The 21,474-nt window shown below is 32.8% G+C and overlaps 1 protein-coding gene across 2 annotated transcripts in view; it reads left to right on the top strand.

The window, feature by feature from the left end:
* Syt1 (synaptotagmin 1) overlaps positions 1 to 21,474 on the top strand; it is a 515,260-nt gene that overhangs the window by 157,694 nt on the left and 336,092 nt on the right. For both annotated transcript variants that reach the window (XM_063255195.1, XM_063255194.1), the window contains exon 2: positions 6,264 to 6,323. The gene's annotated coding sequence lies outside the window, so the exon portion shown is untranslated. The remainder of the gene's footprint in view (positions 1 to 6,263; positions 6,324 to 21,474) is intronic.

Genomic DNA, 21,474 nt, shown 5'->3' on the forward strand with positions numbered 1-21,474 from the left:
AGATGTGCATAGTTTACACAGCAATTTGGGAGCCCTTTGTAAAGGAATCTGGTTGGTTTCTACTTTTCATACAGATTATATCTGTTCTATGTAAATACTGTCTATGGATTAATTTTTGGAGTACCAGAATCCAACAGAAATGAGAAAGGTCTGAAATGGACCAATTCTCTTGATTCTAGCTCCAATGCACCTTCCATTTTTTGTAAGCCCTGCCTAACCCATCACTGCCTGGCCACAGAAACATCATTTTTGCCCTCGGTTTGCCTCAGGGGCCTCCTTACAGAAGTATTGCTAGGCCTGGTTTTGCACACAGAATCTTAAGAAATGCTCTGCTGTGTTTTGAAAAAGCTGGGAATACAGCCCCTGTTCACCTCTACTATGGATCCGAGGGGCAGGCAGATTCCAAGTCATAACTTCTGAAGTGGTTAATGCCTTTTGCACGGAAGACCTAAGGGTCACATATAATTAGTTGCTGAGTTATGTGCTGGCGTTTACATGCCTGGCAAGTTGTAAGGAAGAGAAAGAAAAGTAGGATGAAGCCTGTCGTGACACAGAAGCCTCAAAGAAGTGGTGCCAGTTGTGCAGGATGGGCTTTGAGTCTGAGGCTCTTCACTGGACTAAATACACACCTGGACCTTCTTCAGCCTCCTCATCTTTTAAGATGGACATTCCTAATTTTATGACATTAGAAAAGCAATTGTGCAAACTCTTACTGTTTATGGCTTCTTTTGAACCCTTGATTTCTATTCACTTGTGGGCTCTAAGTGTGGAAGCAGGGAATGTGTCCTACCAGTCTGACTACAGTAAAAAGAACAGATAAAGATATTTACATCTGCATGTCTGTGTCCACCATATGTGTAAATGTCACTGCATGCAGACAATATCCATAAGTCAGTCTCTGTTTACCAGTAAGGTCCCTTCCCATATGGCTCATTCTCTACTACCCAAGTCAGTGCACTGCTCTTTTATTCCTCTTATCTATTTTTGCCATTTCTTGTCATATAGAACTAACTTGTATCGGGATATCAAAAAAAGGACTCCTGCACTCCTGCAAAAAAATGCCCACACTTGCCCATTGTAATAGACAGAACCACCTACAGAAGTATTCAGAGCTTGAAGTCACTTTGGAGATTCACCTTTCTTCCCTCTCACTTTACAGCTGATTAAATTCAGGTCAGCCTAGATGAAGTGATTTGCCTAAGGTCAAAGCTGGCTAGAGGTAGTCATAACTACAACACACGATACTGAATTTTACTTTTGTCAATATGCAACATTATTCACCAAAAAATATTTATTTATGAGACAGGCATCATTCTAGGGGCGGGAGGTTCAACAGAGACCCCGTAAGGCCTAACCCACGCCCTGCCACTCACATTTCAGCAGGGTTCTGCTCGCTCAGCTGTGTATTCTGTAAATGTTATATATTTTTTTAAACATAGATTCAATTCTGTTTGTGTCCATGCCCTTATTAACACTCAGTCCCAATTAACTTCCCAAGTTTCTCATTTAATTATCTCCCGTCTTCTTTCTCCAGGTACATCCTGGCCTCCTGACTCCATACCATTCTGCCTCATTATCACTCCCACCCCCGGAGTAAAATGAAAATTTAAAGCATAATGAAAATGTTAAACATCGTTAAACCCAGTATGTGATTATTGTAGATCCAACTGCCAACAGGTCTTGTACTGTTTGTGGATTTGTGTAATAAACTGTCACAACAGAAAAATAAGGTGCTCCTTCATCCCTACCCTCCTTTCTTTTTAAAATTCTCATTGGTAAACATTTGCTCCATCATAATCAGGACGAACTTTTAGAGCTAAGCTTTCTAAATGTTCCTCTATGGTTTTATACAAAAGACACACACACACACACACACACACACACACACACACACACACACCAAAAATCCCTGTACTCCTCGCCTTTACCTTTATTTCAAAGATATATTCTGTAGCATTGCCTTCTATATACACATACCAGTAACACCATGGGTAAAGAGAAGGACTACACATTTTAGAACATTTCATTATTTACTCTATTACTTGGTAGATAATTGTTCTTTCATTGTTTAATGCATTTCAGTAGCTTCCAGATGAATAACATTATCTTTTGTAATTATAAACAAAATAAAACAATATTGTGCTTAATGAACTAAATAAAAATAGCCACAGTTAAGTGCTATATAGCATAGAGATAATAAAAATGACATTTTACTAATTTGAGATTTTTTAAAAACATAGTCTGTTGGGGGGAAATGATTTTTCTCTATACTTTCAAACTAATGAAAAGTTACAAGAATGATACAAGTTCCCGTATGCCTTTCACATATATTCATGAACTATTTACATATTTCTTGCATATAATTCTTTTTTCTCTCTTTCTCCATATGCATATACATATATATATATACATACATATATATGCAATATCCACATAGATATGCAATTATTGTTTTATTTGAGGCTAAAAGTTATTCATAACTTGTAATTCTAATCATAATTCTACTGACAGTTAAGCAAAATGTGTTTTAAGTATTGTAGACACAACAAACACTTTTTCTTTTAGAGTGCTATATTACATATATATGATTGAAATATATATAATGTACATACATGTTTATATACACTTGATATATCATTCTGAATCATTTACAGATAAGTCAGAGACATGATTTTCCCTCCTCTGAATAATTTAGTGACTATTTAAATGTATTTCCTAAATCAGGACATTTCTTACATTACACCAAATAATTATCAAAGGCAATTTACCACTGATATAACACCATTATCTAACTTTACTCCGTATTCAAATGTCTGCGACGAGTTCCTTGAGAGCTGATTGTTCCCCTACCTCTCTTTGATATAGCTTCTAATCCAGAGTCATGTAAGGCACTTAGTTATTGTGCAATCTTTATTTTTGTGTTTAAAAGCTAATACTCAGCTAATGGTAGCCTGGGTAATATTCATTTTAACAGTAAAATGTTTTCTGACTATTGTTCCAAGAATAAGAATTTAAGCCAAAAGATAGCTAGCAAAATCCCTCAGGATTAATGATCTCTATGCTGAGAATGTTAGCAGTCAGCCTCGTGACAATGTTCTAAACACAAGTTTTGACATTTCCTTAGGAGGAGGTCCAACCAAGGAAACTGAAAATTGCAAAGTTTTGAAACTTAAAATTTTGTAAGTGGGCTTCACCCACTTAGAACTAAGAAGATGGTACTTAGAACTGAACATGTTGCATAGTAGATTTACCCTCTTTAATAACAACTCTAAATGAATATGTAGCTCAGTACTGTGTTACTGAAGGTTCAAGAAAAATCTGTATTTTCTTTTTGTATTAATGCATGTTTGCAGTACATGATTACATTCTCAATGTGGATTTGGCACATGCATAGAACACATCTTAATTTTTTCCCATTTTCTTCTTCTTCTCCCTCCATCGCTTGGTCTCCCTTCCATTTGCAAAAGATCTATCTCTCTGTTCCTTGTTACCTTTTATTTTGCTCAGTATTTAGACTTTGGGTTCCTCCTATCAAGAAACTGTGTGACACTTAAATTTTTGTGTCTGGTTACTTTCACATAACATTATGATCCCAAGGTATATCCATTTTCCTACAATAACTCAAATTCTTTATTGTGGTACTTCACTGTGTATAAATTAAATTGCAGTTTTTTATCCTTTCTTTTGTTGGTAAACATATAGCTCACTTCCAAAGTATAGCTATCCTAATTCCATGAAAAATAACATAAAACCATTTCATTTTCATTAGAATGAAATGATTGAGATATTTTAAAACCAAGTTTGAATGCAAATGTTAATTATCCATCATTATTGATAATATGCCTGTTCAAAAAATGTTAAAGTTGGGAATTTTTAAATGTTCAATATTAAATTGAATGAAAATAAATCTTTTTCTGCAAAAATGGTAAGGAAAGGAAAGTATTTGTAGTATTTATGATCTGTAAGTGTGTAGTGTTTTATTTTTGTAAATAACATTATGATTAAGGCTCTAAGATACTTATGATGGCTTTCTAGAAACCATTAAAGCAATAACCCTTAAATCTCAGATCATTTTTTTCTCCATGTCAACCGTGCTTCTAATATTGGAGTAAATATGATACTAAAACTTAACCAGTTTTATTGACTGTAAATATACATAATATTTTGCAAATAATATGTAAATTTATCTAAGCAAATTAACTTTTAAATGTATTATAAATAATCATATCAGTGTCAAGCTTTCATACTAGGAAACTGCCTGAGTCAGACCTACTCTTAGCAAGTACATTATTAAAAAGTCAGATAGATGATACAAGGTGCAAAAGAATCCATTGCCATTTTTACTTTTACCTTCTAAAATAAAATACATTTATATATAAAGGTGACAGAAATTAGATATCAGGAAAATACTATACATGCACATATTCAAGATATAGGTCAAGACTAAAACAGTTGTTTTGTCCCTACAGTAGAGGGACAAAATTTACCCTTGTGAGAAATATCCAGGCAAAATCAAAATGAACTCAAAGCCCTGAAGAAAGTATAACACACAAAATCTAATCCTTTTACAGAATTTCTGAAGGAAGCCTGCCTCCTGGTAATGTGTAATATACCTAATGTCAAATATGCTCTTTTTTAATTAAAAAATGCTTTGTTAAACAGGCTTTTGTTTTCATGTATGTTATAGTTTTAGGTCCTCTATTTTATGTGTGTGCCCAAAGAATCTTGTATTTTTAGTTTTAATTATTTAAAAAAGCCTATCAGTATGCTAAAACTATCCATAGAAATATTATCTAAAATCGATTGTGACTCAAAATTGTATGTTAACAGGCAGTCAGGGAAATCTAAGTGCATTTTAACATTGCTCTTCCTAATGGGTTTTACTAGAAAACAGTGGAGTTTCAAGCAGGAATAAAATGAGAGCAGACCTTCGATACTTAACCGTGAACAGATGTGGTAAATGCAGCTTTGGACATATAGCTGTCACTTCACATCTTTTCCACTGAGTACCTATGTGAGCCAGGAGCCAGAGCTGCCAGCCCTGAAATATTTTTGTAGTTCCGTTGACAATAGATTCCAAGAGCACTCAACAGAGTAGCCTGCCAGTTATGCACCTATTTTAAAATCTTTCATTCTTTCTTGGCTTGTATTATACCTAATTTTTTGAGGATGAGAACTCACATTAAAAGTCACTAGTTTCTAGCACTGTTAAATTTTTCATTTATGAGTTGCTAACATAAAAAGCTAAATAAAAATGTTGATTTTTTATTATATTAAAGCAATTCCTATTATTATCTCTGCAAAGGATTTAGTTTTCTCACTCTCTAAACTGAAAGTTGTACTTTTCATGCAATGATAAATAGTCATTCTTATCATACCCCATGGTGGGTTTAAAAGTTTGTGTGAGATTTTCAATCTATACTAGAGTAGTTTTAGTTTCTATTTAGACATTTATTAAGCTTGTAAATAGGCAAGTATGTATACAATATATATATATATATATATGTATATATATATTGCAGTTTTCCATAATATCAGTAAAAATATGAAATTTAAAACTAACCTTGAAGCAAATAAGATATTTATAAAATCATATTAATGATTGATACAGCACAAGGCATTTAATTGATGTAAAATTTTTGTGATTCCTTTTTTTAATGGATATAATAATATAATATTCTCTAATAATACCTACCTATCCCAGTTTTCACAATACTCTACTCTAGAAAACATAATATTATAGTTTACTTCTCACAAAATTAGTACAGAAATTATGTACAGAATCTTAATCTCTAGCTCTGTAAACCACCTTTAAAATTCCATCTACAATGGTGTAAATACTAAACATATACAAATACAATACTATTTGGTACTTAGAGGTATTGTTGTGAGAATTACAGGTAGAAATATTTGTGTGTGTGTGTGTGTGTGTGTGTGTGTGTGTGTGTGTGTGTGTGTGACTGTTTGAGACAGGCTCTCACCGTGCAGTTCAGGTTGGCCTTCAACTCACTTTATAAACCGGGCTGGCCTCAAACTCACAGCAGTCCTCCTGCCTTAGTCTTCCAAGTGTTGGGATTATGGGCTTTCAACACTACATCCAGCCTGATATAAATTTTTTAATTTAATTTACTGGTACATTTTAGATATACATAATGATCATATTCATTATAGGGAATTTGTACCCAGAAATCTTAAAAATGAATCTGAAATGACTCAGAACTATCTTTACAAACTAATCATGGCATGTATTATTTTCCTTTTAGAAATAAAAAAGAATTCTGAAAGAAAACAAAGAGAAAACACTCCAGACTTCTAACAGAACAGTAAGTACTTTAACAGCAATAATTATAATAGATCACCTACAAACTTAGACCTAAGAAATGCCTATTATAGATATATTCATCTTTGTGTCTTCTAAGGTAAGAAATTAGTGTGGTAAGTAAGTAAAACCTTCTAAAATCTCCACTCCATTTCAGTTTGCTTGAGTAGACTGAAAATCATTTATCCTATAATCCTCTTAGATAGGAGGGAAAGGTAATCTTTTTGATGCATGTCTCCCTGGTGCTGAAAATATTTAGAGTCCATCATGGGGTGTTTGTTTGTTTGTTTGTTTTGTTTTGTTTATTTTTTACTAACTTTTTTTAATTCTATGGAAGGGAAAATGTAATAAGCAAAATTCAGACAAAGTACCTAGCTTTCTCTGTATGTGATACAAAAGAACATATTTATTCTAAACAATGTTGTAAACATATTAATATGCTTGATTTGTTTATAGTTATTATAAATTTTAAATGACAATTTTCAGGCATAAGTCTATATTTTGTACTCATAGTACTTGTAATTTGATGCTTTAAATATGAAATACATTTCCTTAGGTATTATTAGTAATTTTCCTAAATACTCTTTTATTAAGCAAAATTAAATATATTATAAATGCCAAAAACTATAAATTTTAAATATGTAGCCATAAAAAACAGAAAAATAAATTTGAAAATCCAAAACCCGTCTTGATGACCCACATGGTACCAATTTTATTACCATGATTGTTTTGAGATTTAACTTGAAAATGCAGTTCACTAAAATTGCAACCAAAAATGTTAAAGAATAGCACCTTAATAAAATGAAAAGGCTATATACCTAGGTATGTTAAAGTACAATAAATTTCAAGGGAAAGGTTATAATTTTGATATAAAATTATAATTTCCTAGGATATGTATACATCTTACTCACCCAAAGACTAATAGGAAAATCAAACTTAGTTTTCACTCACTAAACATGGTCATTGTAATGATTATAGAATGAAATCCATCTCAAATCTATTTTATTAATTTATGAGGTATGAGAGGGGCAGGTGCAGCCAGATGCTTTGTGACCTGTCTGAAGCTTAGACACAAGCAGCCCTTTTTATACCTCACTCTAACTTAGTGTTTCCTCAAGCTACAGAAGACCACACATTTCCTACTTTATATCAGACTTTATACAAGACAATAATTCAAATTCTTTTGAAAAAACTATTGCTTGACTTACAACAGTAAACTCCAAACATGTGAAAAACTGCAGAACTTTCAGTTCAGGTTGCAAATATATTTACATATTAGTAGGTAGAAAAATAATTTAAGGATCAGATTTTAATATCACATGTGGTTTTGTTTCACATAGTTCTTTTTGGTTTTTAATTATTATTGTAAAAACAAAGCACAAAAAAGAAATGATACAAGTTTTTAAATAGAAAATTAACACTGGTTACTATATTGCATATTGTTATACTCGTAAGTGAAATAAATCAATATCACATATATTTTTTAAACTCTGGTAACTTTGGGGGCTGGGGGTTTAGCTCAGTGGCATAAGCACCTGCCTTGCAAGCAGGCGGTCGTGAGTTCGATCCCCGGGACCGATTTAAAAAAAAAAAAAAAAAAAACTCTGATAACTTAAAAGTGTTGCAAGACATGAAATGAATGAGAGGTTTCTATTTGACCTGTTATTTACCGATCATCTTGTAACCAGAGAAGGTTGACAAAGTCATTGAATCAAAACATAAACATTGTTCTGCAATTGATAGACTAGGCTCTCTTGTTTTGCTTTTAGCTATATGATTTCAATTTTTTAAACAATTTCAATTGTGTGCAATACTAATTAGAAAAAGGCTGAATTTTTAAAGGACAGAACAAAAGATACTTGTTTTAAGCTATTTATGTAAGAGGCACATAATTACTTATCTCATTATAATGTCTTAGTCCTTTCAGTATTTCAAAAGCATCGATGATTATTTTTCTCTTCTTATTTCTGTGTAAGTTATTTCAGCTGTCACTTAGGTAGCCTGATGTAAGTTCTTTTACTTTTCATAATTTTATTGAAGTAGAATTTACTGTGACATATTTTGGGAATTACAGCCAAATAATAAGATCTGTCCTTTGGGAATAATCCTGGAAAAAATGAAGCACACGTTTTCATAGAAAAAATTATGCCTCTTATTGGTGCATTATGTATACTTTGGGACAGTTTTTCTTCTCAGTTTTTAAGTAACTTATTGAATAACTATATGCTAATTCACTAATAAATATTCATAACACACAAAGCAAAACATACACTTATTTGAAACTCATGTAATACAAATGTGGTTCATTCCCTGAAATATGAAAAAAAATTATAACGAGAAACACTTTGAATTAAAATGAAGTTGTCAAAAGATAAACATGTTCATATATCTCTTAATCTCCAGAGGATTATTGAATTAAGAGTGATCATTTTTGGAATAAAACATGATATAAAATGAATCCTGAATAAAGCGACCACTCCTTTTCTTATCATTATATATTGAATGTGACCTTATGTTCCTAGACCATCAACAATAAATGTATTCTTAAAATTTGTATTTGGAATAAAATTTTATAAACAAGTAATTTTTAGCCTAGAAAAGCCATACCAACCTATCATTTTTGCCTTAAAACTATAATTTAAAAACTGGTAGTTGGTTAAAATATTACTAAATTATTATTGAAAAGCTTTAGATTGTGCTGGATTTATATTTCACAAGTCTTAATGCTTAAGAAAAATAAGGAATAAAGTGAAAGAGGAACATTGGAAATTATATTTTAAAATAGTAATTTTCATGTCAATTGCTGTATATCTTGTTTGCTTTCAAGAACTTCACAGGTTCAGCTCTCTATAGCTTTTGATTACAAAGCTTGTGTAATGGTAATAAAAAAGACAATACATTAAAAAATAATTCAGATGTACACTTGTCCTTCTTGGCAACTATTCATATTATCCCAAGTTTGCTAAATCTTTTTAAATACTAGTGGGTGTTGATGTTCTCACTCAAAGCATGGTTATTAATAACACACAGCTTGCCTGGACAACAGATACAATAAAATTGTCAGTTTCAGTAAGAAATATTTTTAATGGAAAGCAGATTTCAACCAATAAAATATGTTGTAATTCACAGAGGGTAAATGTTATTTGCCAATGTCTCTCATAATGTTTCATTTAATCAAATCTTTATTAGAAGCAATGAGTCCTTATAATAAAAAAGTACATGTGTAAATGTGTGTGTGTGTGTGTGTGTGTGTGTGTGTGTGTGTGTGTTTTAATAGCAAAGAGCTTGGAGAAAATTTAGTAGCAAAAAGCTTGAAGAAAATCAAAGGTCATCTAGTTTCATTTTATAAAGATTACTACTTGTAATATTCTCATTTATAGAAAGCCAATAGGTCAATTCATTTACCCAAGCTTTCATATCTAGTGGCAGAATCGAGAGGTGCTGGTCTAATTAACCATCTACTGTTTCTTTTGTCTATCTCTTTGGCTGAAGGTATTTGTACAAAAAAATTAAAAATCTCAGAATTGCTCAAGAAGGTTCTTAACCAAATTTAAAATGTTTTTAAACAAAACTGTAGGTGTTTTATATGAATAATTATTGATCCAGTTTGTACGTATAGCTCATTAGAATAATTTTTGTGGTAAAAATATATACATGTGTTAGAAATGGAGAGAGATAGAGAGTTGGGTGGATAAGCAGATAGGTAGTTGGATAGCACATGATCTGACTCCTGGTTTCAGTTCTCTCTATCATAGTAAATATCCTGGTTATGGAAAGTGGGGATATCATTCAAGAGCACACATTTGGATAAAAATAATACATGACAATCTGATGTGCATACACACAACCTGCTGCCAGGAACAGTTAAGCAAATCATCTTTTGAATCTGTTTTCTCACCTGGGTAATGAAAAATCTCTGCGCAGCCTACTTTCCAAATTTCTTTTAGGTCTAATTTAATATACAGATATCTTTGTATATTCCCATGTATTATTTAATACATCAATCATAGATTTAATGATAAATTTTGGTTATTTCATTTCTACATGAAAATCCTTAGGCTACACCACATTTTTATAAAACTAATATAGTTTTGTGAAAAGCCTGCTGAATCATTTTTGTTTGTACAATAGTGTACTTCAAATGAAAACAAAATTTTTGATTGATTTCTACTTTACACAAAAGAAACATCCAAGGAAAATACTCCTTTTTGAATTTATAATTTAATTCTGATCAATCTTCTCACACAAGAACATAGAAGAATTCACACATAAAAAACTGAGTTAGGAAACAGGAATATTTATTGGACTCTTAACTTGGGTTATTTTATATAGAATTACATTCATTTAATTGTTGAAAAAAACATTTACTATGATATTGTGATTTACACCTAAAGAAAACAAGGATTGAAAGCTTTCTAAAGTAATTCTCATCCCGGAGCATCGTGGTTACCATTTGAATTCAGATCTGTCTTTTTACCTTTTCAAATTACTGCTGTTAACAAGGACAACTGGCAAAGGCAAGACATGTGACGTTCCCATGAGTGATGATACGGCGGGAGGTAGAATGCACAATACTGAATGTGCTCATATGACTTTACTACTTATTATCAATAAATATGTGATTGCGACGTGTGTCACGGTGAATGACCACGGGTGGGGTAAAGCCCGAGAAAGATTCCTCAGGACAACAGACTTGGTTCAGTCACTGAGAGCCCAGAGGGTTACTCTAAAAGCTAGGGTGCCCGGCCATTAGGGAGACTCTGGAGAAGAAAAAAAAAACCCTGATGCCCAGCACTCTGGCTTCTATTTAGAATCTCAGAGCAAAAGAAAAAAAGCAGAGCAAAGCACTGTGGGCAGGGAACTGTCAAGGCTAGGCATTTTTTTTTTTTTTTTCTGGAAAAGAGAAGGACACTGCCAGACACAACGTGCCTTACTAAATCTAAGCTTCTTCTTGTTTAACCGTTTGATTCTCACACAGCCTGTGCACTTTTGCCTCATACTTTAACCATTCATTCCTTACAGAGCCTATATGCTTTTGTCTCACAGTTAAATCATTAATTTAATCATCTACTCATAGCCAGTTTCCTCACAAACATGCATGTTTGTTCTGCAGATGTTAAAATTAAAAAAGAGAATTCAATTATTAAAGATAGCTATCATTAGATAAAAAGTAAAACCAAAACTGAACTGCTATAAGTATACTTATAGCTATAAGTATAAAAGTTCACTTAAACAAAAACAACAGTGTTTCTTTTGTTTGCAAAATAACTACAATGAGTTCCTGATTTGCAAACAAGTTCTGTTCAAGGAAGATGTTTGTAAGTCATATTCATTCATAAGTCTGACAAAGTGAGTCATACAACTATGATACAAATATGTAATGTAAAGCATAAAAATCTTAACGTGTTCCACGATCTCGCCCTTGTTCTTCTGTATTGTGCCAGTGGTTGAACAATTCATGTTATAAGAACGAGCAGTGTTTACCATCTTTTCGCCTTAGTTCAGTCTCTAGGTTATTTTCAGTTTTATCTCCATGGTTATTGCTTTGTGTTTTCTGGCGTCCCCAGCACATCAGCACTGCTCTTCCTCTTGCTCCTGGAATCCTGGGCTCTGATTGAGCCCTGCTCTACTATACACTCAGCACTGTACAGTAAGCACACAGCAGCACGACTGTGGCAATGTCTGACACACATATGAGCTACTTCTGCTATTTGTTTGCATCTAGGAAAGTTTGTAATGCAAGGTCTACTTATATTTGTGAACATTTGCAACTTGAATGTTCGTAAGTCAGAGATTACTGTAAGATATCAGTGATCTGATATACACTTCCTAGATTTTTGCATTGCACTTAGAATGTAATGTACTAGATATTTTACAGTATTTTATAATACTATGTTGTCTAGACTTAGCCTATTGAAAACTTTATACAATTTTGGAATTCTTCATTCTTTATTCAACATTTGCTGTGGAGGATCTATTCTACATTTTTCCATCTATTGGAGATATAGGAGTAAACAAAGAAAATCATCAACAAAGAAAAACATGCAAGTGATTTTTGTCAGAATTATAAATGAATATGACTTATATTTTTTGCCTTAGACTGAACTAAGGCGAAAAGATGGTAAACATTGCTCGTTCTTATAACATGAATTGTTCAACCACTGGCACAATATAAAAGAAAAAGGGCAAGATCATGGAACACGTTAAGTTTTTTATGCTTTCATAGTTCACATTTTGAGGAATTATAAATTTTGGAATATTCATAAAGAAGATAATACTATTGCACAATAACAGATTTTCTATAATATACTCACCTGAATTCAATGGTTAAATTACTTTTTAATTTTATTTATCAAGTGAATGTTTTGTCACTTTTATATATTGAGCAAAGTACATTTCCTAAGATGATCATTATTTGTGATAAAGCTAATGCATATTTCATGACTAGGGTATATTTTGAAACACTAAAGAAGCTAAGTTCTGTAGCCTTATTATAGCATAGTACTGACTAAAACTCTCCCTAATTTCCAGTTTCACCACTTATTAGAATTCAGTATTTCTCTATGTGGTTTCAGTTTCTCTATTGATTGTGGTAAAGTTAAAGATATGATATTTTACACAGGAATAAGGAAAGGAATAGTAGATATTTTGCTAATAGTTCACTGTTATAGTTATTTGATAGCATTTATTCCAGTACTTCTAGAAACTCATCATTTGAAAGCTCTTATTTGTACTGTCTTCATTGTTCTGATATTCTTTTTTCATGACCTTGATACATAATTGGCACAGTCAACAATGTGATGATGAGGAATTTCTTTCAAAAAGCATGTCATTAAAAACTAACTTGTAAATGCAAAGGTAGGCATTAAACTAAATGGTTCAGCTCTGAATAACTAGTTTCACTCTGATAGGAGATTCTTATTTATTTATTTATTTACTTTTATGCATTATAGTATTATTTTGGGTTGCATTATTGTCTTTTCTAATGAAGACTGTTTATTCTGTATAAGAAATAAGGTTTTGTTTGTCTTATTTTCACCATATTTTCATCTGATGTGTCTGCAGGAAGACAATGTAAATTCCCCATCTTTATATGAGAATAACAAGACATTTTATTAGCTCTTTATTACAGAAGTCAATACAAAAACATCAGTAAATACAGGGGTGTGGTTATTGTTGTTGTTAAAACCTTCTCTTTAATATCAAACACACTTCGCTTTAAAATTATAAAATGTATACAAATCTGAATGGACAGACGATGAAAAGACTGTGTGAATGGAGAAAAAAGACAGATGGAGGCTGGTTGGACATCCTGACATGAGATGAAATTGGGTTTTGGTACAGCAAGATGTGGACTGTAGGACAAGGGCACCTTAACCTTCTTTCTGAAGGCCTTTTCCACCTTATAGTAAAAAAAGATAAAGATATCAGAGAGCGCCATTAGTATGACTCCCTTTCCAAGAGTTCAAAAGCAAGGATTTAAACCTTTCCACAGTCTTCATTACCCTCCAGATGAACTGACTCAATCAGCACTGCAGTGTAAAGGATACCAAGAACATTTTTCCCGTTACCATAAAATTATTTCCTTTAGAGTCACATATGACGTCATTTTTTCCAGAAAAAAATAACCCAGTTGTAGACTGAGCCAGTTTCCAAAAAATGTTGCACCCTATATGCGTTAGTGCGTGCACCATTTCAAAGTTAAGGGCACTTTAATACCACTGCAAATAAGCTTTCCTTTAAAAATTGTTGTATGCTATATCTGAAATTGAAATCACAGAATTACTCAACAGAGATACCTTAAGCAACAAAATTGCTATTTGCTGCTTTGTCCCCTAATGATAGAGGGCCAAATTTATTATCTTTATTTCAGGACCTCAGTTAATTCACTTTATTGAAAAAGTTCATATTCACCAAGCAAGAAGTTGTTTATTATGTGAATTATTGGTTTTAAAATACCTTAAAATTCGCTTGTTATTCTGTGATGGCAAAGTAATATTACACCATTCCCCATTCTAATGTCAAATCTTATTATATCTCTAAAAATACATAGATCCCAAACTTAAAATAACAATTCCCATTTCAGCAAAAAAGTAATTCAAGATAAATTTCTTATTATTTTTCTCCTCTCCTTAAAATTTAATCATTACATTAATTACTGGCAATTTCATTTCTTATGTTTATTTGTTTGTGCTTGGGAGGTTTGTTTTTTGTTTTTTTTTTTGTTTGTTTGTTTGTTTTTTTCCTCTTGAGACAAGGTTTCACTATGCAGTTCAAGGTGGCTGCGAACTCACTCTGTAGCCCAGGTGGCCTCAAACTCACAGTGATCCTCCTGCCTCAGCTTCCAAGTGCTGGGTTTATAGGCATGCACTGCCACATCTGGCTTCATTGCTTTTGTAGTCTAACGTACAACAATAATAATAATAATAATAATAACAATAATAAATTCAGCATATGCTCCATTGTATATTTGAACAATTTTACGTCTCCTGTTCTTACAGTTAATATGAATATCTTAACCCTGATACCATTTTGATTTTCCATTTTCAAAACAATTCTGGTAAAGGATGTTTATGAATTTGTACAAAATGATTCAGGCTAAAGAAAAAAAGAATCTCTAAACAAATGTTTCAAATAGATTGGCTCGAAACTCATATGCCCTCTGGAAATAATATCATGAGTTTTCCATAGTTTGAAGTGTATTATAAGAAATAATTCCTGGCTGTAGATTTTCAAGATGCTCAGAATTCTTGTTTATTTACCTCATGCTTGCATGGAGCATTGATAAAACTTGCTGTAATATCTGCTGGGAAGTTATTTTTATTATTATTCAAATATTTAAATATTATATAATATTTGAATATAATGATTTTGTCTTGGATTTTCTTTTTCTATTGAATTTTATTTAAAATTTTAGACAAGATACTAATCCCCCAAATAATGTCTTTCAGCATTATATATATAGATAAATAGATAATAGTATGCATAATCCTATGATATACAGCATGCAGTAAGATTTTTATTTATCTGAATTACATCTATTATCATAATTCTAGAAAAATTTATTTGAATTGTTGTATATTTATAATTATTTCTAAGTATGATTCTTACTATTTCTAATCATGGTAATAATGTAATAATTTTGAATGTAGTTTACAAAAGATAAAGCCACCCCTGTCATTAAGTGGGAAAGCTGAAAAGAATGGAGAGAAACAAGCAGTCCCCAATGTATAAAAGAGTTACATAAGAAAATCCGTTTTAAGACATTTTCTTCCAATATCATAAGATGGTACTTACTCAGAATGGTTGCACAAACAAACCTGTGAAAATCCACAGTTTACACTGAACCACAATATTTATAGCTTTGGGAATGGGCATTATGCTAGTGAGAAGGAGACAGAGAGCAAAATGCTTCTCCACTTTTCCTGACCAGGCTCAAAATTTTAAAAATATCTTTTCACATGGCTTTCTCCCTCTTTGTAATCTTTGCTATTTTCCTGATGTAACTCAGCTTTCCATCTGATATTCTTGAGCTGCTTTTTCTTTAAAATGACTTTTGCTTCAAATTTCCTAAACCCATTTTTCTCTTGGCCAAAATGCCTCTCAGGACAGCGGTTATGAAGAAACGTAAGAAAAAAAAAATCATTGGGTCAAAGTACTGACAGCAGCCCTGCATCCAACCTGCACTTCCTCTGTTCTTCCCGCTGCCTCACCGCCACTGTAATCCCAATTAAACAAGTGATGTAAGCAAAGCAGTTTCAAGTGCTGGAGTGATAAATTTAGGATTGAGAGTGAAGATATTTGGTGCCAGACACAAAGATACAAGGAACTCTGGCCTTAGTTGTAGCATCTCCGCATGGACCTTGAGGTGTTTCTATGTTCTTCCAATCTTTTACTGAGGAACCCTTAGTTTCTGTATCTTAACATCGATAAATTATCTCAGTCAGTCTTCAAAAATTGAGAGATAAGCTGTCAATGAGGTATAGCAAAAATTACTTTTGGGTTGTTTGGTAATATAAAAAAATCAATGTAAAGTAAACATAATTAAGGAATGCGGTATATATATATATTTTAATTCCTGTAAATATCCAAATATAAAAATCATCCATTCCTGAAATATTTCACTGGGCCCTCTTTATACAAAGGTGAGCATATTATTTACATTACTATATCACTCTTTGTATGTAAAAATCCAAGTTAAGAAAATAATCTAAATAAGTTTTATCATAATATTGAACATAAATAAAGCAAATATTATTTCAAATGATAAGCCCACTGATGATCAGAAAAGATCTGCTCTTTCTGTGCTGGCACAAATAATTATAAAAGTAACGCAGTGAGATTGGCCAGACCATTACAGGTATGCCAGGCTATTTTCAGATGCTACAGCCAGCCCATGTCCTTGCTTTAGAAGGACAGCAGTAGTAGATGGCAGCAGTAGTAGATGCTATGAAGTGACACTCTATGTGTCATTTCATTCCCACAAAGTACACATACATACCCTTGTTTCATAAATGAGGAGACTGAGATTCTGAAAAGCAAATTAACCATGTTCAAAGTAACATAGCTTATAAATTTAGGGCCAGATGCAAACCCATGTCTATGCAGTGCCAAAACCTGTGCTTTTTACATTATGCAAACTATTCATGGACTCACACCGAAATGAGAATTTGAATTTGTGCTTACATGAAAGATACACACCCTGACTATGTTTGGCAGATCATCTGTGTATCTCACACCATGATGAAGCATAGGTTTTCAGTGCTGATTGAACTAAAGTGACAATTTCTTAATCCCAGGTCTGTCATGTAGTGAGTTTGTTTCAACTTCTCTGTTCTTTTATTTTTCCCTCACTAAATCTAATTTGTGTCTCCAAACACTCCATCCCATAAGAGCTTTCATTTTCAAAAGCTTTATCTTTACACATACCTATAATTTGTTTTTGATGTTTTTTTGATTATGATAAATGTACGTGACATAAACTTTACTAGTTGCCCATTTCTAAGCATAGCGCTCAGGGGTGTTAAGTATATTAACTATTGTGTAACTGTCACTGCCATGCCCGTAAGAATGTTTTCATCTTCACAAAGTGAATTGCTTTCCTATTAAACAAGGCCTCCCAGCTGCTCCTTCCCCACATCTTGCCAATCACCACTTTACTTTCTGCCTCTATGAATGTCATCATGCTCGGCGTCTCATATCATTGAAATCAGGCAGTATTTGTCCTTTTGTTTCTAGCTTATTTTCTTTAGCATAATGTCACGACTTATCCATGTGGTACAATGGATACCCTTCCTTTTACAGATGAGTAATATCCTACTGTAGACTAGATTTTGTTTATCTGTTTATCCTATAATTTTTTTGACAGTATCATTGTCTGAAATGGAACATTTTGGTCAATTCTCTAAGAAAAAATAAAATGTTAATGTAGACATGTAATGAGTTCATAATTTGTAAGACATTTTTCTTTTTATGATATAAACTAAAGTTGATCGTAAAAAACTACTTTAGGCAATACGCAAAGGAAATAGATGAATTTTGAATAATTTAGGGTTTCTGAGTCATAAATATGATACATTTTAATGTTTCAGACTGCATTCATTTGATTATCTGTTTTTGAAGATTGACTGTTCCTTAGAATATTTATAAAATTAAATACATTTAATTGCATTTTTCTAAAAATAAATGTCATAGTAAAGGAACTTTTTGTTCAAAACAGGAATGTAAATTTATAGCCTTCAAGTTTTCTAACACTACCACTTAAACTCTAAATCAGTGCATTGTGAGAAATTATTGAAGAATTACTGGCTAAAAATCAGTAAAAGGAAATAATTTATTATTCCTTTCATATTTTCAATAAGCTTTGATATGAGTTCATCAATAATTTTATCACTAGCATTTATTCAATGCAACGCATACTCATACTTACTTCTAATATACAAATGTTATCCATTAATCCTTCTACTGCAAAGTATACATCATCACCAATATATAGATAAGGAAACTCAGGGTCAGAAAATCTAAGTGACTTTAATAACTTAGTATTTACCAGGGTTACACTTTGGAGAGAGGACTTCTGGATATGATGCTGTTGATCTGCGAAGCCACGCATCTCTCTTCATCCCAGAGATGGGGCTGGCCAAACAAAAATGAATGCCATAATTTCCACCCTGGAATAATTCACATGACAGTGGAATGGATGGGCATTTTCAAGTCAGTTATCATATAGTGGTAAAAAGATAAGAAATGCTTTAGAATTCAGTGAGCTGGTAGTTCAAAATAGCTTAACTCTTCCCAAGAGGTTTATGAAGGAAAGGGCATTTCATCCTGACCTTAAATGACCTCTTTCTATGGTGGCTTTCCATTCCAAGCGGTAAATAATGTGGTTAACCACACAGTACGGTTGGTTAGGGTTAAAGGTCTAATGAGATCATAAAGTCTAAAATGTTTAAAATGAAGTCGTGAAAACAATTGCTCTACTGTTTTTGTTCTATTATTTCTCTCCTTAATTTCCCATTCTGTAGAAGCCTTGATAATGAAATAATAGAAAAAAAATAAACTTAGAAAAATAACTATTGTTAGTTTTTAGTTTTTTCTGACATTATAGAAATGGCTAAAGATTTCAGCGTATGAACAAGTTCTGTTTCGAATACTCATGGCTCTCAGATGATCCTCAGTAATATAATTCATAATAACATTTCTTTGCCATTTTCTGATTGGTTTGTGTGAGACACTATGGCCTGCATCCCAAGGTCTGGGTTGCTTTAAGTTGGTGTAGAGAGAAAATTTCACAGTGCTGTCATGCTTTTGGTTAAAACAGTTCTCTGCTTTGCTTGGGAAAGACAATTCTGATGGTGTGCTATTGATTCAGATGTTTTCTGACAGTAGCTGCCTCCCAGGTTTGCCTTCATTGACTTTTCAATGTTCTGTTACAAAGAACTTACATGTACAATTTGCTATTCAAGAGCAAGAAAGTTTCCCACTGTGTGTGAAGTTGAAGCAGCCCTGGTCTCTGCAGTTGGGAGTGCTTATTATCATTCTGAAAATCACCCACTTGTCCGGAGCTGTTGTCATAAAAGAGTTGTATTTCTTCTTACTCATTTTTCTTCTTATTATTTTGTTCTCTTGGACATTCCAATGCACCTTTTCTTCTTTAAAGATTTATACTTCTTTCTGAGAAATGTTCCATAGAGACTGAAATTTGAAATACAAAAACAGATGTTTTCTTTAATACCTAGAACATAAAAAAGCTTGAATTGTAAGAATTTATTTTTGTTAGTACAATTCAAAAGAAATCTTTTTGTGAGGTTTTTTAAAGTTATAGTTGGTTTGAAGTGTCTGTTACAATCATAACAAAAGAAGACTGCTATTTGTTGAATGCCTACCATTTGCTAAACTCTGTTCTCAGTATCGTTCACATTATAATTTTAACAACTCTGCAAGGCAGGAATCATTGCCACATTTTACAGATGAGGAAACGAAAAATCAGAAAGACTAACTGAATTGTTCTGGATAATTACTTCTAGCTTCCTAATCATGGTTGACTTTTTAATTATTTAAAACGATGACAATACTATTTGGATTTGTAGTCAACCTCACAAAACTGGCATTTAGAGTTTCCATTTTATCTTACCATTTGTAAGAACATCTTATACCTTCTAAACTCAGAAATGAATTTCCTTACCATGAGTAAGAACCTTTGTTAAATTAACATCATTTGTGATAATGGCTTCATTTCTGTCTCCACTTCTCTGAGCTCATATTTTATCAGGACAGAAGGCAACAAGTAATTGGTCTTCTGGTGTCCTTGAAGAGTTTGTGGGATTATATTTATTCGCACAATAGTGGCCTGAAGCAAAAGAACAATAGTGTTTTTAAAACCAAACTACTCTTTCCCTAAAAACTACATAGGAAATACTCACTTAGGTGCTGTTTTCTGTTATTTCCTTCCAGGATCTCAGGCCTACAGTATCTCTGCCCTTTAAAGACATCGTACCCACTACATTCTGCCCCATTATCTCTGTATGAACCAAAGTATAACACAGATAATGTGGGGAGAAGATGGAAATAAGAGAAAGAGAGGTAGAGAGAGAAAAAGAGGAAATCTTAACAGTGTTACATAAAGACATGGTAACAATGATAATGAACAATAAATATATTTCTATCCTATCACCAGTATTTCCAAAACTCAGTGACATCAGATTCTTTAAAATATTTTAGAATTGGACACTGGAAATGTTAGAGTTATAATTTGGAAGAAAATATTATTTGCAAATGTTTTGGACCCTTGACTTATAAACTCAGTTTGTTCACGAGGGCCAGTTGTAACGCAAATTGGTTGTAAAGTCAAGACTACTTTTCCCATAAGAAATAATGGGAGTACAAATAATTCATTCTGAACCTCCCCCACACCCCTTCACTAACCTTTTCATAATAAAAAGGGTTGTATAATGTGAATAATTTTCCAGAAACACAAATAATTTTCCTAATTTATTCACCAAAAAATTATAAAATGCACTTAGATTACCTGAAACAAGACTTTCATACAATACTCACCATTAGAATTGACCTGTTTGCAGGGAGGAAGGATGAACTGCAAGGTGGCTGCTGTTTGGAAGGACAGTCATCTATGCAGACATCAGGAATCTGAACTCACTCTGACACTTACATATGCTTACACACACTTTTCTGGCATCATGAGTCTGTTTAAAACTACACAAGTGGCCATCATTTCGGTCATAACTCAAGATTTTTTTCTTAAATTAAACCAAAAATTCTGGTTATAATCCAAGTTGTTTTCACGTGAGGCTGACTATAACTTGAGGGTCCACTGTACAATGAGCAAAATGGTATAAAATTAAATAGAGGAAAAAAGGTAACGGGTAAAACACCATGTATTCTGGCCGTCACCTTCTCCATGAGAATACCAAACCAATCTACTCACCAATCCAGAAAGTGCAATGTTCTTTCAAATATCAGAGCTTCAACTCTCCAAGTCTGATCCTTCTTTTCTGCACCTAACATCTTCTTGGGAAAAGTGAGTTAAGCCCTCTCTTCTGTCTTCCCAAAGAATCCAGGATTCCACCTGCTTCACTGGCCACCCTCACTCTAATGCAGCACTGAGTACAAACCTTACACATAATAGATGGATAACT

This window comes from Cavia porcellus, unplaced genomic scaffold, assembly GCF_034190915.1.
Source record: "Cavia porcellus strain 051 isolate PalLab524CR breed Dunkin Hartley unplaced genomic scaffold, mCavPor4.1 scaffold_8, whole genome shotgun sequence".
Lineage (NCBI taxonomy): Eukaryota > Metazoa > Chordata > Mammalia > Rodentia > Caviidae > Cavia > Cavia porcellus.